Source organism: Mustela nigripes, chromosome 4, assembly GCF_022355385.1.
Source record: "Mustela nigripes isolate SB6536 chromosome 4, MUSNIG.SB6536, whole genome shotgun sequence".
Lineage (NCBI taxonomy): Eukaryota > Metazoa > Chordata > Mammalia > Carnivora > Mustelidae > Mustela > Mustela nigripes.
In genome coordinates, this window is record NC_081560.1 from 113,080,960 (window position 1) to 113,107,572 (window position 26,613).

Genomic DNA, 26,613 nt, shown 5'->3' on the forward strand with positions numbered 1-26,613 from the left:
GTCAATTGATCGCTAGCAGATCTGCAAAACAAAAAATGTTTAAGGAAGTTCATCAAAACAAGAGAAAGAAGGAAATAAAGGTAATAAGGAACAGGGTCTCTCAAGTGTTTAACCAAAGAGACAAAATAATAATAATAATAATAATAATAATAATAATAATAATAATGGTAATGGTTTGTTATTACTATCAACAATAATTCTCTATTGCTGGTAAGAAATTAACCACAAGGGGTGCCTGGGTGGCTCAGTGGGCTAAGCCTCTGCCTTCAGCTCAGGTCATGATTCCAGGGTCATGGGACCGAGTCCCACATCGGGCTCTCTGCTTAGCAGTGAGCCTGCCTCCCCCTCTCTCTCTGCCTGTCTCTCTGCCTACTTGTGATCTCTGTCTGTCAAATAAATAAACACAGACCTTTAAAAAATAAAAAAAAATAAGAAATTAACCACAAATGTGGAGGTTTAAAAGAAAATCCATTTATTTTCTCACTCTTGCTGTGCATCCACAGTTTGGACATGATGCAGCTCCCTCCTCTGCTCAGGGACTTCCTGGGCTGCACACGAGGTGTGGCCAGCCTGCTTTCTCCACTGGAGGCTACACTGGGGAATAATGGGCTTCCACTCTCACCCAAGAGCTGGTTCTAATTCATCCGGCAGCTGTATGACTAAGGATCCGTCAGTTTGCTGGTTGTGGGCTGGAGGCCACCTGCAGATGCCAGATGTCACACGTGGCTCCTTTGCCATGCAAGCTTCCATATCTGTTCACTTCATCAAGCTGACAAGAGGAAGATCTTCTCCAGTCTACTTAGATGGAGTCTCATATAATAAAATGCAATCTGGAAGTGACGTCCCATCACCTTTGCCTTAAACATGATCTAACCAAGGGCGTGGCACTGTACCCTTTGCCAGTTCTGTTGGTCAGAAGCAAGTCTCAGGGCATTCCCATACTCAGGGGAGAGGATTACCCCAACACTTGGACACTAGAAGGTGAAAATCACTGGAGGGGTCACTTTAGGATTTTGTGTGCCATGTTATTAGTTTGAGAATCCACTTACTTAGAGAAAGGAAAATGTATTTACTTTTCCAAACATTCGTCCATCAGTCTAATAGGGTCTTGGTAAATTTCCTTGGGCGCGTCCTGTCCGAAGTAAAAATCCACATGATTGTAGTGTGGGATCAACTTGTAGTAAATAAGCCTGGTAATCTTAGGGAGTAAATTCTCAACATCTTTGAGGTCAGCCACACAGTCATGTCCTCCACTCCACACAGCCGTTGGTACTCCATCTTTGTGACGTCATATAAGGAAGGTGTAAGCTAGTTACAAGTAAAGAGATAGATAGAGAAAAAATAAGTTTTTACAGAAAACCACCTAATAAAGTAGCATTAACTACTAATTGGTTTTTTGAAAGATTATATTTATTTAACAGAGGGAGAGAGATCACAGTAGGCAGAGCAGCAGGCAGAGAGAGAAGAGGAAACAGGCTCCCTGCTGAGCAGAGAGCCCGATGTGGGGCTCGATCCCAGGACCCTGAGATCATGACCTGGGCCAAAGGCAGAGACTTAACCCACCGAGCCACCGAGGTGCCCTAACTATTAATTGTTAAGCAAGTTCTTCAAATGCTCCAAGTGTGCAGTTAGAATACACTTAGTGATCTATAAACATTAAAATGTTCAAAGTACTTAAAAACACTTTTGTGCAGTAAGTTCAATTGTGAGCAAATGAACAACAATGATCAAAAAACCCACAACTGGGGTGCCTGGGTGGCTCAGTTGGTAAAGCTTCTGCCTTTGGCTCAGGTCCTGATATCAGGGTCCTGGGATTGAGCCCTGCATCAGTCTCTCTGCTCAGCAGGGAGCCTGCTTCCTCCTCTCTCTCTCTCTGCCTGCCTCTCTGCCTACTTATGATATGTCTGTCAAATAAATTAAAAAAAAAACCCACAACCATTTTATTCCTGATTTGCACTTGGAGGAAAACAGGAAAGAATTCTAGGGGAAGGGGGCCCTTATTTCTATGGGGGCCATCTTTCTAGTAACACTTGCATGGGTACTATGTCCTTTTCCAACAAAATAGATGTGTTTATGTACTGGATACATGTAAATACTTCTTCTCATACACAGAAATCTGGACAAGGAGTTACTGACACTTGAGCATGCTCTTGGGGGAGCACTGAGACCAACAAAAGAAAACATCTGAAATACAAAGTTAAGAAGGAGACAGCCTGTTCCAGATAAGAGTGGCTGTGGTATTAATCTCTTGCCCCTTTTCTCTGGACATACAGTGTTTCTCACGTGGATCTGACAAATTCCATCATCCAGTTTATCAGTGGTCCAAGATGACCAGGCCTGTCCTAACCATCCTTCATCCTTCTGGCCTCCGTGACTGGATGAGAGACAGGTACTTGGCTAAAAACCAAGCCAGAGCTCTCTCTGAACCTTTCGGCTAGAGTAACTGAGAAAAATACTGGCTTTTTCTTTGGGTTTGTGGTTGGAAGAATGCTATGAGCTAAGTACCACCAGGCACCATTTCACTACTACTTTTAAAAATAGCTTAAGAAGGGAAAGGGCATACACAAGCAGAAGTGGGAGAGAGAGAGAGAGAGGTACTGAGGGAGCAGGAGAGCCTGGAGGACAGTGTTTAAGTTTCTACCTATTGTGAATTTCCCACCACACTTCTTAACTCAGTAAAGCATACTGCTTTTGTATTTTTTAAACTTAAAATAGAGTTGTCTTGGGGCACCTGGGTGGCTCAGTGGGCTAAAGCCTCTGTCTTTGGCTCATGATCCCAGGGTCCTGGGATTGAGCCCCGCATCGGGCTCTCTGCTCAGCGGAAGCCTGCTTCCTCCTCTCTCTCTGCCTGTCTCTCTGCCTACTTGTGATCTCTGTCTGTCAAATAATTAAATAAAATCTTTAAAAAAAATAGAGTTGTCTTCTGTTTAAGCCTCCAACTCTTGGTTTTGGCTCAGGTGGTCAACTTGAGATCTTGAGATCAAGGCCCTGCACGAGGCTCCATGCTGGGAGCAGAGCCTGCTTGAGATTCTCTCCCTCTGTCTCCACCCCTCCCACTCATGCTCTCTCTCTTTCTCTAAAAGTAAATAAATACATCTTTAAAAAAGAAAATTCACCATCATTAATTTTGGCAGCAACAGTAGGAAGAAAAGGTCATACAGACAAAGGTACAGATCCTTAGGAACTTGTAACCTTGTCTGGGAGAGGTTTCCTAGATGAGAAATGCACATGGGGGGCTGTCCCTAATTCGGCGAATGTGCACCCAGAATTCCCTGAGCAGGGCGGTATTCAGGCAGAGAGCATGGCTTTAGTCATTACAGAAGTCACTGGCAGTCCATGTGTTGGTGTCTGGGTCTTCGCATCTCTAAATATCTTACTGTTTCCATGTACGCCTTACTGTGGCCTTGGGCTTAGAAGAAAGTGGTCAGTGAGAAGGTGTAGCTGCAACAGGGACTGAGAAAGGTCGGCAAGCAAGTGAGTGCAGGTCGGCTGCCAGCAGAAGGGCTCAGGGGAGCAGAAGGGCTCAGGGGAACTGACGCAGTGCCCAAAGGCAAAGAACAGCAGAGGCGAGAAGAGACGTGCTTCCCCTGACTCTGTGCGTTTCTTAGTGGGATCATACAGTGCACAACGACCCGGATGCAAGGAGGCGAGAGCACAACCCAGAGGGAGCAGCACGTGCTAGCAAGTATATGGCAACAGACTGGGTCTCTGCAATGATTTAGGACCCTAGGAAGGACGAAAGGGACCCCAGAAGATGGCAAAGGAAACTTGAATGTGAAAATCAGGATGCAAATAAGACGTGCTGGCTTTGGGCCAAGAAATTCTTTTTTACTCTCGTGGTAATAAAGGATTGGTGATTACATTGATAATCACACCTGCCTAATTTAGGGCTATTACTTATACTTGTGGCAAAAGCTATTGCTTTGTACACTTGATTTCATCTACCCTCAGTTTGGGATTTTCCATTATTCATTCCCTCCAAGGTCCCAAGCAAAAGATTGTAAATGAACTTGAACTACCCCCTCTCCCCACCCAGTATTCTGAGGATCTGTGAGCACACTGGTAGAGTTAAGCCTTGTGACTCAGTTCTCAACCAAATTGATATCTGAGGCCACAGATACATTCATCAACCAAGACACTTTCCTTTGAGCAACTCTCTACTCCTGCAAGGACGAGGAGTCAATCAGTTACAAGAGTAAACGGCACTTGGGACATAGTGGATGAGTCTGTGGGTGGCCAGCAGTTTAGGAGAAAACTATAGAAGTTCGGGAGGAAAACTGGATTTTTTACACCAGCCAAAATTATGCAATTTCAATACTGCAGTTTGAGTAGCACTGAAAATTTGCTTTTTAAAAAAATTCCAATTTTTTTCGTATTCCTTATTTGAGGAACTCATGTGTTTTTGATGACTACTTGTTTAATTTGAGCTCAGTCTATTAGCATGAGGCCAAAATCATATACAGATTTCCTTATAAATGCTGGAAAAATAACAACAAATAGAACATAGCCTAGTGCCATTTAATATAGAACTTTGGCCCCAAACGTTTTCAGAGATTGTGTTAGGAAATATCTTGACTCACTGTATCTCTGACAGATAACAGCACTTCTTCCTTAGAGTGATAGTTCTGTCTGGTGTATCTTTAGTGATCCAAATACTGTTGTTGTTGTTGTTGTTTTATGAGTCATACATGGCATCCCAAAGAATTGTCCCAAAACGCTGAGAGTTTCTATTTTTTGAGAAGGAAGAAGTGCAGTGGAAGAAGAATGGATACAAAATCCAGGAACCCTGGGTCATAGTCAGGTCCATTACTAGCTAAATAATTTTGGCAATTTACGTAACCTCTTTGAGCCTCTGCATAATGAGGACAATCATATTTACCTTGCAGAGTCCTCATGAGGATCACAGTCATGATGTGAAACTTGGCAGGAAACCAAGAAGTAGCATCTGACTGATATACAACATCTGGGGTAGTGTTGGTGTTTAACGAATGAATACTACTTTATTAGTTTGCAAGCAGGTGCCCCTGATGATTATTGCCATCTCTGTACCTGGTGGAAGTGCCTCATGTTCTGATCAGCATTTCCCCAATCAAAAGCTTGGAACAGACCAGAATTAGCAGCCTATAATAAAATAAAAATAAAAATGCATTTCCGTGATATAAGAAGATAGCACACATTGAAAGACAATAAACAGAAAATATACAAAGACGATGACATCACATCCCACTGTTTTGGCACAAGAGCTAAAACCCAGTAAAGAGGAATAAATCCGATCATATGATAAATGTTGATATACTAATTCATAGAACTGACTGTTTTTCAATCCCTTCCCCCATACTTCTCGAATGAAAACCCTCAGGCAGCAATGTCCTTAAATGTTCTAATGCCTATGAAATGTTTACAAGGATGCTGGGTGGGATGATTCTTAAATATCTTAGCTTCAGGAATTTTAATATATTTTTTAAAAAGGCACCAGCTAGACATCTCCTACATTGAAAAGTGACTGTTTTCATGTACAAACAGCTTTGTACGTTATCCTAGGCAGGCGGTCTAGGATATTAGGACCATATTCCTTATTCTTAAACATTTTTGTCACCAAGGCAAGGAATGTTCGTTCACTCGGAGTCTCCTCAGCGCTTTCTGTTTGAGGTACAGTGTTGCTGTCCCCCATCGGCAGAGCCAGGCAGCCTGTGTCTCCCATGTCATCTGTTCCTGTGGCCACAGCCTCCAGGTCTGAGACACCACACGTGCCCATATTTGCATTTTAATGTTTAGACTTTGGCTATTAGAATAGAAATATTCATAATCCTCTACACCTAAAGGTTCTTTGTTCTGTGGTTTGCCAGGAAGCAGGTAACATTCACATTTGTCTCAAGGGCTTCATGAAATGTTTCTCAGGCTAATCCAAGGTTTTTTTTTTCCTTAACTTGACTCTCTGATTTTTTTTCCCACTCTCACTGATTTAATCCTGATTTTTAGTTTAAAATTAGTCCCATCATGATGTATAAGGACAGATGCAGTAGTCTGCTGCTGTTGGAATTTTGCAGGGTTTTGACAATGGGAGGCACTATTGTGGGCTACTTAGGTCATCTTCCCCAATGCTCATCTGTGTAATGGAAATGACAACATCCTCCTCATGGGCTGTGGAGATTTTTTTTTTCTTTTTAGTTGTGAAGATTAAATAGGGTAACACAACAAGATAAAATAAATAAGATAATGCATATGAAGTGGGTGACACCTAATTACCACCATCAGCATCAGCCTCATCACACCTGCCTTGGCTGTCTGAGTTAACTTAGAGCCATGTGATTTATCTCATCCCCTCCCCACATTGTCCTGACTTATGCCTGTCCTGAAGAGGATTTTCTGTCACAGGAGAAGAGACCTTCTGAAGAGCAGTCAGCTGGGAGATGCGTAAGGGACTGGTTAGGACATCTGTAGAATGGGGGTCCCAACACCTCCATGGAAAGGCCGTTATTAAGAATTCAGTGAGACTGAATGAAATCACACGTGTGAGTAGCAGGAACACATAGTAAGTGCTCAGTAAATGTGAAATTGAGGTCACGTCACCTGGAAGGCCATGCCCATCACAGGCTCCAACCGTCTCCTCACCAGGAGGAGGCCCTGTGGCCTTTTTCCTGCAGGAACTTGAAGGCTTAGCTCCTGGTGGGTAGAACTCTTCAGAGGAGTTCAGAAATCATCAACTAGTATTTCAGGCTATCTAGAGCAGTGCTTCTCAACCTCAAACCACTGAAAAAATTTATTTGGGTGGAGGTTAAAGATTCCTAGGCATCTCAGATATATTAAAACTCTGGGAAGACCTTTATCTACTCCTCCCTTTCCCCCCTCATACACACACATGTTCATACATATGTGGCTCAGAAAGCTCTACCAATTGAATTTGACTTGTCTCTGCACTTGCTGAATATTGGATAATAGGATAAGTAGAACACTTTAAAAAAAAAAAATTGAAACTGAGGTTAAAACCAGAAACCACTAATCTAGTTTAGTCCCTCTCTAACATTTAATTTGCTCAGAACGAAGCATGATTTCCATGCTCTGAAATGGCCCACATGCCAATAGGAAGCTGAGCAGATCTTTCTGAAATAGCCCGTATCATGCTGAATAAAGTTCTGTTAGAACTGACAATTTTCCAAAAAAGGAAATACAAGCTTTCCCAGAAAAGGCAGTTTGGAGGGATCCAACAATCACAGTTCAGTCAGAATCTGTGAGAACTAGGCCTGTACACCAGACACTATTGAGGACATGAACAGAAGAGAGAACAGGAAGTCACTGCACAACCCCACAGTGGGCTTTGTGAGACCACTTCTCAGGGGTCTCTGAGACCTACGTGGACCTCATCTCAGGAATAGAAAGCTTTTACCTAGGCCCAGTGCAGCATATTCTGAACAGACGTGCCCGCGGAGCTCTGTGCCAAGTAAACATCCAAGCGACTCTGCAAAGGAGAGAATTTTTCCTCATCTAGAGGCTACTCATGTGACCACACCACAGATAAACATGAATATTCTCTCTGTCAGGAATAAACATGTACCATACCCTCTTGAAGAACTTTCTCCTCCCTTGGCTCTAGTCTGCCCTGTGCAGCCTTCCGAAAGTCCAGAGGCCATTCTGCAGGGTCGAAGGCACTAACACATGTTCTCTCCAGCCTCACCTCAGACAGGTCCGACAGTCCAGGGGGTCAAGGGGTAAAAGCCACAGTGACCTCCTCACCCTGAGTTGAGTCCCAAAAGACATTCCCAGAGAGCTGTTTATCATGAGGCATTGGCAAGCGATCTGAATGTTTGCTTTCTGATTTTAACAATGTGGTCAATATTCTATAGGGCTCTCTGAAAGTTTGTGGGACATAACCCACCATATGTGGGACATAACGCAACCAGTGTTGTAGCTTCCATTAACATTTAGATATTTTTCTGGATTAAAAAAAATTTTTTTTCGTATTCTCCATTGCATATTTTTTTGTATATACAAAAGAGTTACATATTTCCACCAAAGTAAGCCTACTAGAAGCATCAAGGAGCTTTTAAAAAAACACAACCCCTCATGAATTACCCAAACCTATTGAATCAATATTAAAACTTCTAGGGGTGAGTTCTGGACTTGTGAAGTTTTTCGAAGTTCCACAAACTCTTACTTATGAGTCCCTGCCTATCCACTAAAACATTCTTGTAGAGACTGTAATATTCCATTGGATGGTCCCCAACAGTGAAAAAAAATATGGGCCAATCTGACTGTAAAAGTGTACAACGAAGGCCCTCCATGGGAGTTATTCTGTGAAGTCTTTCTTTAGCAAGCTCTTAGGCCATGCCTTGAAGGTACTTCTGAAATGATCTCAATTGGGTGTGCATAAAGGTCCTCTTACTCAGCTCTGCCTACATGATATGCCTCCATTGAAGTGATAAACAAGCACAGTTCCCTTCAGTAAACTGAGAATAACGTAGGGGGGGAATGTGGAAAGCCAGTGACTAAGGCACGCTTTCCATAAACCGCCCTTTATAAGTCTTGCTTGAAAGCAAGAGAGGTGTTATCAGTGCCTTCCACTAACAGAGGGAGACTAGGCTCTGGGCAGAAGTCTGGGAGATAGTCAAAGACCATTTCCAGCTTTGTCCTGCCTCTGGTTTCAAAGATACTTCCTCTCTGGCTGGGGAGTAAACAATACACAGTGCAAAGTAGCTGACTCTTTGGCTCAGCTAGTGGGGACCGAGGAAGAAAAGGATTTCATCTGGAGAGAACTCACCAGTAACCCAGCTTATCCCTCTCAGTGTCCCTTGAACAGTGAATCTATGCTTAACATTGGAAAGCCGCCCCTTAACCTCTTTGGATTAAAGAAGTAAGTGGTTCACAAAATGACTATTTCCAAGTCACCTATGAAAGAGGAAGACTGGTTCAAAAGCAGATGCCTGAGCTTACTCCCTGAGATTCTACTTTGGTAGGTGTGGGGTAGTGTTTAGGCATAGCAAGATAAATTTCAAAATCATATAGCCTTCATGTAAGTGAAGGACTTTCCAAGGGCAGCATGTTGGCCAATAGTAAGAGTTGGTGAGAATGTTCAGTGGCCAAGCCTTCTCCTCAGATTCTCTTACTAAAGCAGGTGGACTCCCCAGCTTTGGTTGGAAACCACCACCATGTATCTTCAATTCAGAAGACAAGAAAGAAAGAAAGAAAGAAAGAAAGAAAGAAAGGTAGGTAGGTCTTGAAATGTGGTCTCCACATGACTCAATACAATTTCTCCTCACCTCTGTGCAACAAAAAAAATTGTTTTTTTGGCTCTGACTACTTACACATACCATGTTTAAGTTTTTCGGGTCAAATCCACTCAAAGTAAACAGGAAGTTGCTGCAAATATGACGAAATAGCTTCTGGTTGCACACCTTGGTGGCAATGAATTGGTCAAAAAACATATGAGGGTAGAACATCTTGTCACCAAATAGTGCCTGCAGGATGAGTATAAGACACCATCAGATTTCATGGATGTGGATGTCAAGAGTGTAAAGGAACAGACAAGGGCTGGACAGCAGTGGTATCTGCACTATACTAGTCCTCATTGAAAGGGAGAGCTCTGTTAAATTTTGTCTTTGGTTCTCCCAACCCACCCTGGTGGTCTTCCCAACTTTCTACTTGATGCCTTTTCCCAAGATCCTCTACTTGGGGTGTTTTGAGAATGCCCCTTGTGAAACCAATCCCTGTGGGGAACTGGTAAGTCTTTGGAGTTGGGGATACCTTGGTTCAATTTTGGACTCTGTTTCTTATACCTTAAGGAAGTATTGAATTTCAATTATCCAGAAGTTTCTCAACATGAAAAATTAACATGCAGTATGTTGTGAAGATAATAGGTCATGCTTAAAAGGAGGCTTCTGGGGGCACCTGGGTGGCTCAGTGGGTTAAGCCTCTGCCTTCAGCTCAGGTCATGATCTCAGGGTTCCGGGATCAAGCCCCACATCGGGCTCTCTACTCAGTAGGAAGCCTGCTCCCCCCCACCCCCGCCTGCCTCTTTGCCTACTTGTGATTTCTCTCTCTGTCAAATAAATAAATACAATCTTTAAAAAAAAGGAGGCTTCTGCAGTTTCTATAATCTAGTAAACACTCCTCAAACAATAACTGCTATTATAATTAGTGAATGATTGTTCCAGAATCTTTCAGTGAACTCTTCCAGAGGCAAAGCTTAACCCCCCCTCCCCCAAATCAAACTCTACTAATGGAATTTCAGGCAATGTTGCCAGTGAGTTGAATTTACCTTCTGAACTTTAGGAATCCCTTCAATTAGAACACAGATTCATATCTAATTCCTGTGCATAGAAGATGAATCTTGCCTTTGTTTCACAATAACTTGTTTTATAATCTTAAATTAGATACAAAGATGAAAATATTCTAAAAAAAAGACTTTATGTTTATTTGAGAGAGAAAGAGAGCGGCGGGAGGGGCAGAGGAAGAGGGAGGGAAACAAGCAGATTCCCTGTTGAGTGCAGAGCCTGATAGCTCGATCCTAGGACCCTGAGATCATTACTTGAGCTGAAGCCAGACAACTGCTCCTTCACCCTGACCGAAAGAGGAAGGATAGCAATGCAGGCCATCCAACCTTGCAGCGCCTATTCCTAAACTGTAGCCAATGTGACCTGTAGACTATAATTCCAAGTTGGTTCTGGAGGGGGCGTACTTGTCATGTAGCAGCATCTAGTTCTAATTGCAAATTTAGCATCTAGTTCTAGTTGTGAATTTAAGGAGTTCCTTCTAGGTACAGGGCCCCATGCCAGGTCACATGGTTTGTCAAGCAGAACATGGGCCAGATGCAGCTCTCAGTGGCCTGCTGAACTGGGCACCATGTGCATGGCTGTGTAAGGATCCAGAACTGACTTTTTCAGGTTGGCATTGGAAAGAAGGGGAAATGACTATGTAGAAGAAAGAACATCGACCATAGATGGCCTGGTCAGATCTGGGTTCAGGTTCTGGTTCCACCACCCATTCACTGGGTCATTTGGGACAGGGTGCTTAGCCTTTTTGCGCCACAGGTTCTTCTTTTAGAAATGAAGACGGGTCCTTTGTTGGCTCAGTTGGTTAAGTGTCCGACTCTTGATTTTGGCTCAGGTCATGATCTCAGCATTGTGAGATCGAGGCCCACCTTGGGCTCTGTGCTGAGTGTGGAGCCTGCTTTGGACTCTTTCTCTCCCTCTGCCTCTAAAGAGAGGAAGAAAAAAAGAAATAGAGAAAGGATGGGAGAAAGGAAGACAATACTAACAATCCTTACTACTATAGATAACATGCAAAGAGGAAAGGGTCAAAGCAAGCTGTAGGTCAGAAAAGAGATAGAGGGGCAAGAACACAGAAATGCTCAGGGGTTAAACAGGGGTGGAAGAGGTAGAGAGGATAAGCAGTTGGTAATTAGGAGATCTGAAGCACCAAGTGCTGAGGTTTTGAATCTAAAATAAAATAATAATACTAGACAATTCTTACTGAGCACCTGCTATAAGCCAGATACGATGCTTAAACATATATTGTCTCAATCTCCAAAAAAATTTGACAAATCTTACCCTTTTTTTAACTCCTTCATTCATTTTCAACTTTACTGAGGAATAATTGATATCATAAGACAGTAAGTGTCTTATAAATGGAAGTTTGTATGCTTTGACCTACATTTCCCCATTTCCCCCTCCTCCAGCCCCTACTAACCACCATTCTATTCCCCTTTTCTATGAAATTGGTTTTTTCATATTAGATTCTACATATAAGTGATTCAGTACAGTATTTGTCATTCTCTTTCTGGCTCATTTCACTTAGTGTTGTGCCCACGAGTTTCATCTGGTTTCCTTATTCTCTTTTGACTTTTTGGTGTTCTTTAAAATTTTCCCATTTTAATTAGTCTTTACTATTTTCCAGAAGAGCTATAGTAATTTATATTTTCACCAGTAGCATACAAGGGTTCGCTTTTCTCAACATCCTTGCCAACATTTATTTCTTGTCTTTTTGGTAAAACCCATCTAATGATTATGAGGCAATGCTCCATTGTGGTTTTGGTTTCCGTCTCCCTGATGATGAGTGAGGTTGCGCATCTTTCCATGTGTCTGTTGGTCATTTGCATATCTTCTTCAGAAAAATGTGAATTCTTGTCCTTTGCCCTATTTAATAGGATTACCCACTTTTTGGGCTATTGAATTGTATGAGCATTTTATGTATTTTTGTAATTAACCCCTGATCAGATACATGGTTTGCAAAAAATTTCTCCCATTCTGTAGGCTGCATTTTCAATATATTAATCACTACTTTGTTGTTGAAGCTTTTTAGTTAGTCCCATTTGCTGATATTGCCAGTTCTCTTGGTGTTTTATCCAGAAAAATCATCATCAAGACCAATGTCAAGGAGGCTTTTCCCTATGCTTTTTTTTTTAAATAAAGATTTTATTTATTTATTTGACAGAGAGAGAAAGAGATCTTAGGTAGGCAAAGAGGCAGGCAGAGAGAGAGAGGGGGAAGCAGGATCCCTGCTGAGCAGAGAGCCTGATGTGGGGCTCAATCCCAGGACCCTGGGATCATGACCTGGCTTAACCCACTGATCCACCCAGGTGCCCCTCTCTATGCTTGTTTTATAGGAGTTTTGTGGTTTCAGATATTCAGTGTAAGTCTTCAATCTACTTTGAGTTAATTTTTGTGAGTGGTGTAACATAGGGGTTCCATTTGATTCTTTTTAAAGGATTTTATTTGACAAAAGAGAGAGAGCACAAGCAGAGGGAGTGGCAGGCAGAGGAAGCAGACTCCCTGCTAAGCAGGGAGCTGGACACAGGACTCAATGCCAGGGTCCTGGGATCATGACCTGAGCCGAAGGCAGATGCTTAACTGACTAAGCCACCCAGGCGTCCCTCATTCTTTTGCATGTGGCTGTCCAGGTACCCCAATGCCATGTATTGAAGGGATTGGTTTTTTCACCATTGTGTGTTCATAGTACCCTTGTCAGAGATCAGTAGACCAGAAGTGTGGGTTTATTTCTGGTTCCCTATTCTATCCCACTGGTCTATGCACCTGTTTTTATGTTAGTACAATACTGTTTTGATGACTATAGTTTTGTAAGAGAGTTTGAAATCAGGAAGTGGGATGCCTCCCCTTTTGCTCTGCTTTCACAAGACTGGTTGGGCTATTTGGGGTCTTTGTATTTCCGTACAAATTTTAGGATCGTATTTTCCAGTTCTGTGAAAATTGCTATTGGAATTTTGATAGGGATAGCACTGAATCTGCAATTCTCTCTGGTTTATATGGGCACATTAGTGATATTAATCCTTCCAGTCCGTGAACACAGGGTATCTTTTTATTTATTTGCATCTTTCTGGGTTTTATAGGTATGGAACTGAATCACCATGGGCTAATTTACTTATTTCTCACAAGCCTGAATCCCTGGCTTCTACAAAAATGCTCTCCCTTCCATCCGCTTTAACTGAAATCACTGAATGCAGCAATCACTTTCAGTCTGCCATGGGAGAAGCCCATATTAATCTGTTAGAGGAAAACACACTAAACCAATTCATTTCAACAGAGTAACTGATCAGATTCGTTATCTGTCAGTGCACAGAGGGAATTTGGAGTTCAGGATATTGCCCAGATTTTGAGGAGTCAACAGACTGAGAGTCTATGAAGCATGGGCAGTTGAATAAGGTTGGGCTTTCAGTGGGACACCTGGGTGATGCAGCTGGGTAACTCTTGATTCAGCTCAGGTGGTGATTACAGGGTTGGGAGATCTATCCCCACATCAGGCTCCATGTTCAGTGGGGAGTCTGCTTCAGATTCTCTCTCCCTCTCCTTCTGCCCCTCCTGCTCATGCTCTCTCTCTCAAATAAATAAATATATATTTTTAAAAGGTTAGATTTTTCAGGTGGGAAGAAAGTAGGTTCTAGGCAAATCCTGATAGCAATGAGTAACTGACATTTATTAAATTTTTATAATGTGCCAGACCAGGTTCTAAGGGATTCACAAGTCTGAACTAAATCCCCACAGCAGCTTGAGGAGTAGGAACTATTAATATTCCCTCTTTGGGGCCCCTGGGTGGCTCAGTGGGTTAAAGCCTCTGTCTTCTGCTCAGGTCATGATATCAGGGTCCTAGGATTGAGCCCCACTTTGGGGTCCCTCTAGGGAGCCTGCTTCCTCCTCCCTCTGCCTGCCTCTCTGCCTACTTATGATCTCTGTCTGTCAAATAAATAAAATCTTAAAAAATAGATCCTATCTTTATGGGTGAAGAACATGATTCACAAAACTCATAAGGTCTTGACCAAAGTTACCTAGCCATCTAGGACCCAACCACATTCCACCGACCGCCATGCTGTGTTTTCAATCCTACCCCATATTGCTCCTAAAAGCCCAGGGGCCACTAGAAAGAAATTTAACCCACGAGATTAAACAAATCAGTTAATCACCTCAACATTGGCTCCATCTGTGAGTGAGAAACGACATGGGATAGAAATCCCTGATGTAGATTTAGACAATAGGGTAGGATGGTATTGGTGTCAGCTCCCTGAACCCTGTTGGTAAAATCACGTTTTCAACAGATCTATGTAGACATCTTACATCTATGATAGTATCAGAAGCTTGTAAAATGCCATTTTGTCTAAGGTTTTCTTCTCTTGAAATCAGTGAAAATAGAACTAGTTTTAGTAACTACAGATTTAAACTTGGAGGAGTCACATACCTTGACTACTTCTCTGGAAAGAGTTTTGAATTTTTCATAGGACTTTGGGTGTATTTTACCGTGATGACTGGAACCAATGCAAAAAATATCTTAATCCTTTTATCCAGCTCTGGATTGGTAGAGAATGCTATGAAGGCTGAAGGGGAAGAACACACGAGTCTATAGATTTAAAACAATTCTTCATTCACCATAAATGAGAGCAAAAGGAGGCATGTTAAAAGCACCAACAGCCACTACAAAAACAACTCAAGATAACTACCACTGTTAAGGAAAACTTTCCTAAACTTCTCAAGAAGAAAATTGGGTAGTTCAAAATGCAGTGACTTTCCTGTCTCTGGAGAATTTAAGTCTACTCATAGTGCTGCAGAAAGGGTTCAAACATCCACTGTGGGGGGCATGGCCAGGTAGACCCCAAGGGCCATTCTACCTTGACCATAATCTTTGGTATCAGAAAATACTTGGCCCACAATTTTGGCTTCCCATTCACTAGCCATGGCACGTCTTAGTTTGCTCAAACTGTAAATGTGGAAAACAGAATCCTCACAGGATGATTCTTTTGAATCACATATATATAAAACGGAAGGTATACTTTGGCATCCTTGCCACTGGGAAGGATTTCCAAATTCAGCCATTTGTAAAACATGGAGGATAATGGTCTTAAATGTTTCTAGGTTGCCATGAGGTATAGTATGTAAGATGCACAGCATCCAAAGACCTACTTTACACCAGAAACCTGGTCAGGATTCAGATGTAGAAAAGAGCCTGCTGGAGATGCTATTATTATTGTTGAGGTGTCTAGCTACATGGGGAGCAGGGTAGGGGGCAAAGTGCCTCATGCCGTTGTCAACATGGCCCCATCAACCTCTAGCCTATCCCAGGGCCTCTGGGAACAAAAAGAAACAATAATTATGGCATATGATTTCCACAGTTTTTAGTTCTCTGATTTCTTTTTGGTGTCCTCATTCAATTGAAAGCTCTTTAAGGGAAAGACTGTATCATTTTTATCTTGGCTTTCCCTGTGTCTAAACCAGTGTCCAGCAACCGTGTGTGGTATATACATACGTGAATAAGTCCCTCTCCCTCAGGCTTATCTTTCCATTTCCAAGTTCAGTCCTGGGGCAGCATAAATCCCTGGTGTCCTCCTCACTTTATTTACTCTTCAGAAACCAGTCAGAGGAAATGGTTTCCCAGGCCAAGTCCTCAAGTTTGAGACTGCACAGAGGAAAGAAGTCTTGAATCCTTTCATGAATCTTGAAGGTTCTCTGACACTCTCAGATCCCACCTGCCCCGAACATACTGATGGTGGTACCTTGTGAGTGGCCCACATAATAGAGTCGCTCTTGTCCAGTTTTCTCTATGATAAAATCAATTGTGGCTGGAAGGTCACAGCCAGCCATCTCATCCATGCTGCCAAAGAGAAAGAACAACAAAACTGGAAAAAGAAACCATCCATTGTCAGGCCTGCAATATTTAGACATGTTGATTGCAGGTATAGAGACATAGTTTTTGTCAGTTTAAGACTAGAGTCAATATAGAACTTTTGGTATCTCGGCAAGTTTTGGGGATGTCCTCTTGATTGTAAGAGTCACATGGTGAAAAGACCAGAATTGGAAAATTCTGCTTTGCAAAGGCCCAGAGAGCATTTTCCTGTAAGCCTTGTCATAGTTCATTAAATTCTATGGCAGATTTACCAAACCCCCTTGAAAAGAACAGTGTCTGGGATGCTTATTTTAAAAGCAGACTAAAGCAAGCAGATCTGCAGGTATCAGCCCGGACAGACGGAATCAGAATTTCCAGGGGAGCGGCACAGCGATCTGTGTATTTATCAATCACATAAGCTGCTTTGCTGATGTAGCTGGGAAAATGCTGAGCTAGGGAATGATCGTGGTACCTGTGCTTGTGTTGTCACAGGGTGGCACTGGGGTGAGGAATGAGGAAATACTGAAAAAGGCATCAATGGCTTTAGTGGCCCGTAAGGCATGCTTCTTAGCTCCTGGGCCAAGATGGATGGTCGTTCCTGGCTGCTGTGGCTTTTAGAGCAGACCATGCCCTCGGAGCTGTTGCTGGCAACTCTGCTCTTCTGTCATTCTGTGCCCTCAGGCTTTCTTTTTATTTCCCCAGGACCCCGACTCTAGGCCCAGGTCTCAGCCCTGCCAGCCAATGGTTTATTCCTCCTCAGCAAACAAACATTGGAGGTACCACTTGTGCAGACTCACCCAGGGTTCACTCTTGGCTTATCATAAATGCCTGGGCCTCAAAATTTGCACCCAGAACCTTGTTTCTGGTCCCATTTCTCCATCAATTTCTACTTGAGCAAGCACCCCATGTAAGCTTCTTGGGGTCCACAGTGGCCAAGTGATAGTCCTGGAATTAACCTTCCTAAAAATCATCTCTGCGTTTTGATTTTTCTTTTTGCATATATATTTTGCATACACACAAACACACACACACACACCAGCAAGCGGGGTTTTTAAAACAAACAACAATGCAGTGAATAAGGGCATTTCTCCAGAGCATGTGTAGAGAAAGAAACATTTGTTTCCTTCTTATGGATTCCACTGAGTGTGTGTGCACAGAAAGGGGAAAACCCAAGGGTGTTCGTGTCCATGAACAAGGTATACCCTTTATTTATTAGAATGCAGCTCCTTACCTGAAGGCCCAGTATTCTTGAGATTTGGGTGAGAATTTCAAGTGTTTCTTAGACCAGGTGTTGCCCCGGCTATGCCCCATCCACACATCATAACCGTGATCTGCCAGAAGGAATGCCAGGCTGTTGTTCGGGAGATTGCATATCCAGTTAGTGGCAGACGTGATTAAGCTATGTTGCAAATACAAGACGCGTCTCAGAGTTGAAACACACACGGGCAACAAGATTCTCATGTCTCCATGGCCTCAGGGTCTGTAGGGGAATCCTCTTTCCTGACTTCCTCTAGCAGAACAGAGGGCAAGAAATGGCATTTGGCACCCGGCAAACCTGGCTTTGAGTCCTCAGTGAACAACTTACTTGGGCAAGTAATTTGTCATCTTCTGTCTTATTTTTCTCTTTGTAAAATTTGGATTATATATACTGTTTTATGTTGTTCTGTGGGCACAGGAGTCAGGCTGTTCTTGCTCAAAGTTGTTAGCCCCTTGTGCCTCAGTTAATTTATCTGTATAATGGGCAGTGATAACAATGCTATCTCCTAGTGTAGTCGAAAGAATTAAATTAAAATTAAAATACTTAGGGGCGCCTGGATGGCTCAGTCAGTTAAGTGTCTGCCTTTGGCTCAGGTCATGATCTCAAGGTCCTGGGATGGAGCCCTGTTTTGGGCTCAGCACTCAGTGGGGGGAGGGGTGTCTGCTTCAGGATTCTTTCTATTCATCTCTGCTCCCCCCTGCACTTTCCTCTCTCACTCTCTCTCTAAAATAAACAAACAAATCTTTAAAAAATACATAAAAGACTGTCCAACATAATGAATCATTTCATTATTTCATTATTCATGTCAATTATTTCATAATTCATTTCATTATTCATATCAATAAGGCTTGCTGTCTCATGGAGCATCTGACTAGCAAACTAAATTTTTCTCAAAATAATAACAGAAACATTAAAAAGTGGCAATTTTGAATATAGACTGAGATACAGGCACTAGGCTCGATTTTACACATGCCACATGGTCTCATTCACATTGTCAGAAAGCTAAACAGCAAAAGGCAAGGTGTTCAGGAACATGTTATGCAAAGTGTAATTGCAAAGTCCTGTTCACAATGTAGAACTGGGACAGCTTGATGAAGAAGAAGGCGAGAAGTGGTGTTGAGACACAAACAAAAGAGAAAGTGACAATGGTGTTCTTGTCTTTTACAAAGGGTTTGTAACTGCTGGTACCCAGGACCCCCTCAGCTCCCCTGGGCTAGACCAGTTTCTGGGGATCAGGCAGCTGCACCGGAGTCCCAGAGAGCCATCTGTCACCCAGACACAAGAAACTAAACTTTACGTTCATTCAGTCTTCCTTTGGAGGAAACGGAAAGAAGGAGTGTTATTAATTCTGCTCAGTTATTGCTAAAGAGCAGTCATAAGCCATAGCCCACCCTGGATCTTCTCACTGTAGAGTCAACTGTCCAGCTCACGCATTTCAGCAGCTACCTGGTGAACCAAAATAAAAGTTTGGGCAGACAAAGTTCTCAATGACTATTTTCAAAGGTAATGGGGTTATCTAGAATCTAGATTTTTCTCTTCACACGATAAACCATTCTGATACTGGTAAGATACATTATACAAGACTCCAAAGGATCAAATGAGCTAAGATTTGAGAGAAGAAAGCAAAGAGTTCTTTCCAGATGAATTCCCCCTTTCTCTACAGAGATCAGTCTGTGTTGTAGGGAGCTAGGACTGACTCATTAATCAAGTTTAAGTATAGCACTAATTGGGCCCAACTTAGGACGCCTGGGTGGCTCAGTCAGTTAAGCATCTGCCTTCGGCTCAGGGCATGATCCCAGGGTCCTGGGATCGAGCACCCCACTGGGCTCCCAGCTCAGCGAGGAGTCTGCTTCTCCCTCTACCTTTCTCCCTGTCTTTCAAATACATAAATAAAATATAATCTTCTAAAAAATCGGGTCAGATTTACTTAAAACATGAAGTCCCAATGACTTAAGAAGAGAACTAATTACAAATGAAGTAAGTTGCAAAGCTGTTGGGATAGCTGAAGAAAAAGACAGTGAACATGTCCAAGCCTAGACTTGAGGAATACTGAAGCAGAAAGAAGTTTTCAGATAAGAGACAGATTGGAGGTAAAATTGGTAGATCTTGGCAACTCACTGCATATAGGAAGTGATGAAGAAGAAAGTGTCAAGTTGACTCCTAGGGTTCTGGTTTGTCAGCCTGACAAGGGTATATCCAGAACAAGACCAAGATTTCTTTCATGCTTTTTTGGAAGGAAAATGTGATGGAGTATAAAAATATTAAATAAACAGTATACAGTTAACCTTTGAACAACATGGGTCCACGTATACGTGGCTTTTTCTTTTTTATTTTCAGCATCACAGTATTCATTATTTTTTTTCACCACACCCAGTGCTCCATGCAATCCATGCCCTCTATAATACCCAACAACTGGTACCCCAACTTCCCACCTCCCGCCACTTTGAACCCCTCAGATTGTTTTTCAGAGTCCATAGTCTCTCATGATTCACCTGCCCTTCCAGTTTCCCCCAACTCCCTTCACTTCTCTAATTCCCCATGTCCTCCATGATATTTGTTATGCTCCACAAATAAGTGAAACCATATGATAATTGACTCTCTCTGCTTGACTTATTTCACTCAGCATAATCTCTTCCAGTCCCGTCCAAGTAGCTACAAAAGTTGGGTATTCATCCTTTCTGATGGAGGCATAATACTCTATAGTGTATATGGACCATATATTCCTTATCCATTCGTTTGTTGAAGGACGTCTTGGTTCTTTCCACAGTTTGGCGACCGTGGCCATTGCTGCTATAAACATTGGGGTACAGATGGCCTTCTTTTCATGACATCTGTATCTTTGGAGTAAAAACCCAGGAGTGCAATGGAAGGGTCATAGGAAAGTTCTATTTTTAATTTCTTGGGGAATCTCCACACTGTTCTCCAAAGAGGCTGCACCAACTTGCATTCCCACCAACAGTGGAAGAGGGTTCCCCTTTCTCCACATCCCGTCCAACACATGTTGTTTCCTGTCTTGCTAATTTTGGCCATTCTAACTGGTGTAAGGTGACATCTCAATGTGGTTTTAATTTGAATCTCCCTGAGGGCTAGTAATAATGAACATTTTTTCATGTGTCTGATAGCCATTTGTATGTCTTCATGGGAGAAGTGTCCGTTCATATCTTCTGCCCATTTTTTGATATGTTTCCCTGTTTCGTGTGTGTTGAGTTTGAGGAGTTCTTTATAGATCCTGGATATCAACCTTTGGTCTGTACTGTCATTTGCAAATATCTTCTCCCATTCCGTGGGTTGCCTCTTTGTTTTCTTGACTGTTTCCTTTGCTGTGCAGAAGCTTTTGATTTTGATGAAGTCCCAAAAGTTTATTTTTGCTTTTGTTTCCTTTGCCTTTGGAGACATATCTTGAAAGAAGTTGCTGTGGTTGATATTGAAGAGATTACTGCCTATGTTCTCCTCTAGGATTCTGATGGATTCCTGTCTCACATTGAGGTCTTTTATCCATTTTAAGTTTATCTTTGTGTACGGTGTAAGAGAATGGTCAAGTTTCATTCTTCTACATATAGCTGTCCAGTTTTCCCAGCACCATTAATTGAAGAGACTGTCTTTTTTCCACTGTACATTTTTTCCTGTTTTGTCAAAGATTAATTGACCATAGAGTTGAGGGTCCATATCTGGGCTCTCTACTCTGTTCCACTAGTCTATGTGTCTGTTTTTATGCCAGTACCACGCTGTCTTGGTGATCACAGCTTTTTAATAAAGCTTGAAATCAGGTAACGTGATGCCCCCAGCTTTATTTTTGTTTTTCAACATTTCCTTAGCGATTCTGATTCCATACAAATTTTAGGATTATTTGCTCCAGCTCTTTGAAGAATACCGGTGGAATTTTGATCAGAATAGCATTAAAAGTATAGATTGCTCTAGGCAGTATAGACATTTTAACAATGTTTATTCTTCCGATCGAAGAGCATGGAATGGTCTTCCATCTTTTTGTGTCTTCTTCAATTTTTTTCATGAGTGTTTTGTAATTCCTTGAGTACCGATCCTTTACCTCTTTGGTTAGGCTTATTCCCAGGTATCTTATGGTTCTTGGTGCTCTAGTAAATGGAATCAATTCTCTAATTTCCCTTTCTGTATTTTCATTGTTAGTGTATAAGAAAGCCACTGATTTCTGCACATTGAGTTTGTATCCTGCCACATAGCTGAATTGCTGTATCAGTTCTAGTAGTTTGGGGGTGGAGTCTTTTGGGTTTTCCATATAAAGAATCATGTCATCTGACAAAAGAGAGAGTTTGACTTCTTCATTGCCAATTTGGATACCTTTTATTTCCCTTTGTTGTCTGATTGCTGTTGCTAGGACCTCTAATACTATGTTGAACAAGAGTGGTGAAAGTGGGCATCCTTGTCTTGTTCCTGATCTCAACAGGAAGGCTGCAAGCTTTTTCCCATTGAGGATGATATTTGCTGTGGGTCATCATAGATAGGCTTTATGAAGTTCAGGAATGTTCCCTCTATCCCTATACTTTGAAGCGTTTTAATCAGGAATGAATGTTGGATTTTGTCAAATGATTTTTCTGCATCAATTGAGAGGACCATGTGGTTCTTCTCTCTTCTCATATTAATTTGTTGTATCACATTGAATGATTTGCGAATGTTGAACCATCTTGTAGCCCAGGGATGAATCCCACCTGGTCATGGTGGATAATCTTTTTAATGTGCTGTTGGATCCTGTTTGCTAGGATCTTGTTGAGAATCTTAGCATACATATTCATCAGTGATAATGGTCTGAAATTCTCCTTTTTGGTAGGGTCTTTGCCTGGTTTGGGGATCAGGGTAATGCTGGCTTCATAGAAAGAGTCTGGAAGTTTTCCTTCTGTTTCAATTTTTTGAAACAGCTTCAGGAGAATAGGTGTTATTTCTTCTTTGGAAATTTGATAGAATTCCCCAGGGAATCCGTCAGGTCCTGGGCTCTTGTTTTTTGGGAGGTTTTTGATCACCACTTCAATCTCGTTACTAGATATCGGTCTATTCAGGTTGTCAATTTCTTCCTCATTCAATTTTGGGAGTTTATAGTTTTCTAGGAATGTATCCATTTCATCTAGGTTGCTAAGCTTATTGGCATATAACTGTTAATAATAACTTCTGATGATTGTTTCTACTTCCTTGGTGTTACTTGTGATCTCTCTCTTTTCATTCATACTTTTATGAATTTGTGCTTTCTCTCTTTTCTTTTGGATTAGTGTAGCCAATGGTTTATCGATCTTATTGATTCTTTCAAAAAACCAGCTTCTAGTTTCATTGATATGTTCTACTGTATCTCTGGTTTCTTCCTCATTGATCTCAGCTCTAATCTTGGCTATTTCCCTTCTTATGTGTGGAGTTGGTTTGATTTGTTGTTGATTCTCCAGTTCTTTAAGGTGTAGAGACAGTTGCTGTGTTCTGGTATTTTCAGTTTCTTTGAGGGAGGTTTGGATGGCTATGTATTTCCCCCTTAGGACTGCCTTTGCTGTATCCCATAGGTTTTGGACCGAAGTGTCTTCATTCTCATTGATTTCCATGAATTATTTCAGTTCTTCTTTGATCTCCTGGTTGATCCAAGCATTCTTAAGCAAGGTGGTCTTTAGCTTCCAGGTGTTTGAGTTCCTTCGGAACTTTTCCTTGTGATTGAGCTCCAGTTTCAAAGCATTGTGATCTGAGAATATGCATGGAATAATCTCAGTCTTTTGGTATCGGTTGAGTCCTGATTTGTGACCCAGTATGTGGTCTATTCTTGAGAAGGTTCCATGTGCAATTGAGAAGAATGAGTATTCTGTTGTTTTAGGGTGGAATGTTCTGTATATATCTATGAGGTCCATCTGGTCCAATGTGTCATTCAATGCTCTTGTTTCTTTACTGATTTTCTGCTTCGATGATCTGTCTATTTCTGAGAGAGGCATGTTAAAATCTCCTACTATTAGTGTATTCATATCAATATGACTCTTTATTTTGATTAACAGTTTTTGATAAATCCAGTACAGTCCTATAAGTGTATTTTTTATTCCTCATGATTTTCTAAACATTTCCTTTTCTCTACCCCACTTCACTGTAAGAATACAGTATATGATGCCCATAACAGACAAAGTATGTGTTAATTGACTATTTATGTTATTGTTGAGGCTTGTGGTCAACAGTAGGCTATTAGTAGCTAAGTTTTGGGGGAGCCAAAAGTTACACGTGAGTTTTCAGCTGTTTGGAATGGAGGTAGTGGTGTCCCTAACTCCTGTGTTGTTTGATCCAACTGTGTATCTAAATGCTTGAAAAACTCCAGAAGATTCTACGAGTGAAATGGAGCGAGACTGTTGGAGGTGATGAGTTTTTAATTTCAGAACAAAAGCTGCCTGTCTGCTCTGCTTCTCTAAGCACCCCTAGGAATCTCTGCTGTAGGCATTCCTCCTTCCATAACAAAATAAATTCTACTTGTTCTGGGACATCCTCTTCCATGAGTAATCTGGTAAATTCTGAGGACATAACCATCTTTGGTCACGACATCATACTCTTCACAAGAGTAACCCCAGTAGGAAATAATCTGGCTCTGAAAAGAGAAGAGGAAAACAACACAACCATGATGTCACCACTCGGTTTGTATGCCTACACTGCAGTATAGCACTTTGAATTACACAACCTTCTGTTCAGCTAAGTACTGGGATAGAATGTAGCGGGAAAATCAGGATCACCTGAGGAAGATTTTAGAAGAAGGTTGCATGCAAAGGCAGGGGAAGGCAAGGTAGGGTGATCATACCTCCTGATATTATTAATTCCACCCAGGTTAATTCTCAAAATGTTTGGAAAAATAATTGTATGGCCATGGTCAGCTACTGAGGGAAGCCATGGGGATTGTATAAGACTCCATGGTGGGTAACAAGTGATCTATGACTAGACAACCTTAAAGGGATGTAGGAGAAAGCAGTCACCAGGCCCAGAATGAGATAGGTAGAAAGGGCCACATGGAGAAGGAGACAGCCCACATAAGGTGACCACATGGAGGAAACGAGGGCAATGAATCATCCAACCTCCCTCTTGTCCTTCTGATCTCTGCTTAAGATTTCAAAGGGCTGAACTGAACTGAAATCTATGTCAAAGGAGCTTGTGGACCTAGGTCAGCTTCTTGACCAGAGGGAAAGATGCAAAGAAGAGAGAGTGAACCCAAATGAAACCTCCTGCACAGATACACAGGCAGGAGGGGAAATGTTGTTTGCTGGTCATCTTCAGCAGAAAGAGTATGGTGTATATGTTCTGCTTTATTAATCCTTACAACAAGCCTTTGAGATGGGGTTGTACCCACTTACAATGGAGAGAAGGGAGTGTCAGCAAGCTGCACAATCTATCTGAGATTGTACGCTAGGAAGACAGAAAGACAGAATTAAAGCATAAGGAAGCTTAGCCCCAAAGCTCATGGCTTTACCACAGGATTATGCAGGTACCCATGCAAAGTGCACAATAGATGTACATATGCATTTAAAGTAGTGGTTATGAGCCTAGACTCTAGAGACAAACCACATGGCGCTGAAAGCTAGTTCTTTATTTTCTTAGCTGGGCAACTTCAGACAACTTATTTAACCCATTTGTCCCTCAACTGTAAAATAAAAACAATACTAGTATCTCTTCACAGACTTGTTCTGAGGACTTTACATAAAGTATCTAGAACAGTGCCTGGCACCCACAAGTGCCCTGGAGATGTTTATCATTCTCATTATCTTTATAGAATAATTAAGAACCCCAAAGCACCCAGACCAGGAAGGAAGAGAATGTGTGTGAATATGAGAGAAAGAGGGAAAATTCCACATGATGACATATAGTCACGGACTGTGAGGTCAGCCATGTAGGAGGTTAGGGGTGCCTGCTGCTTACCATTGGGAGAGGAACAACAGGAGAAACTAATTAGACACTGTGACAGTTTCATTCTTCTTAAAGTCTTAACACAGCCTTGACATGGGTGAGGACATCACTGGTGCAGAATGTGTGCAAGAGTATGGAGTAACCCACTGGAATGAAGATTATGGTGGAAATTGGTCATTTTCTTCCTTCCTTCATTTTCTTTCTTCCTTTCCTTTCTTTTCCTTTCCTTTCCACCTTTCTTCCTTTTTCTTTTCTTTCTTACTTTCCTTCCCATTTTTTCTTATTTATTTATTTATTTATTTAAGAGAGAGAGAGAGATCACAAGTAGGCAGAGAGGCAGGCGGTGGGGCAGGAAGCAGGCTCCCTGCCAAGCAGGGAGCCCATGTGGGGCTCGATCCCAGGACCTTGGGATCATAACCTGAGCTGAAGGCAGAGGCTTTAACCCACTGAGCCACCCAGGTGCCCTCCCTTTCTTTTCTTTTCTTTTTCTCCCTTCCTTCCTTCCTGTCTCTCCCTCCCTCCCTTTCTTTCTTTCCTTCTTTCCTCTCCTTTTTTGACTAACACTCATTCCATTCCACTCTATTTCTTTTCACCTCTGGTATAAATTTCTGTATGTTAAGATACTTTCATTTATAAACAACAGAAACCATGTCTGGCTTACTAAACTAAGAAAAAACATTGAAACAGCTCACAAATTAAAGAAATGACTTTAGAAGGAACTTCAGGGAGAATGCAGAGATACTCTGTGGAGGTTATCAATATGAACTTGTGGAACTGTTCTTCAGGAAACCACCATCAGATGGTAGCTCAAACCACCAGGAAAGGAAATATCACTGCCTCAACTTGGCTCATATCTTTAAAAGTTTAGATTAGCAACTTCCAGACCTGGTTAGCCCATGCCAGGGAACAGGGGCATGAACACAGATTTAGTCAATGCAGAACTGGTTGTAGACAAGCACACCAATTAGATCTAAAATGATGATACATTAATAATTTTTTATCTTAATGTTTGTTCTTCATGAAGGAGTTAAAGTATTCATATTAGCTTCAGGATTTGTTATACTTCCTATCTTATGATAACCATATACAGGTCCAAGTAGAAGCATCCAGTATGCTGCTGTTAAAAGCTGCCGCATTTGGGGCCTGCCTAGAAAAGGAAATATTAATATATTTGTCATCAGAGAGAAGGCTACAAGTGAACATTGTGTAATCCTTCTGTAATACGACTGCAGGAGAGAGTAGAAACATGATTCTAGATTGTGCTTTAGCAAGCAATAAACTTAATATTCAAGACTAATTCCAAGAAAAATATGAAATGATGAATCTTTAGTAAGAAAAGAAACAAGGAAGGAAGGAAGGACGGAAGGAAAGCATAAACATCAAATAAG

At 41.8% G+C, this 26,613-nt stretch overlaps 1 pseudogene; it reads right to left on the reverse strand.

Annotated features, from left to right (window-relative positions):
- Window positions 1-1,069: 1,069 nt before the first annotated feature.
- Window positions 1,070-26,361, reverse strand: LOC132016388 (lipase member K-like; annotated as a pseudogene).
- Window positions 26,362-26,613: the final 252 nt, after the last annotated feature.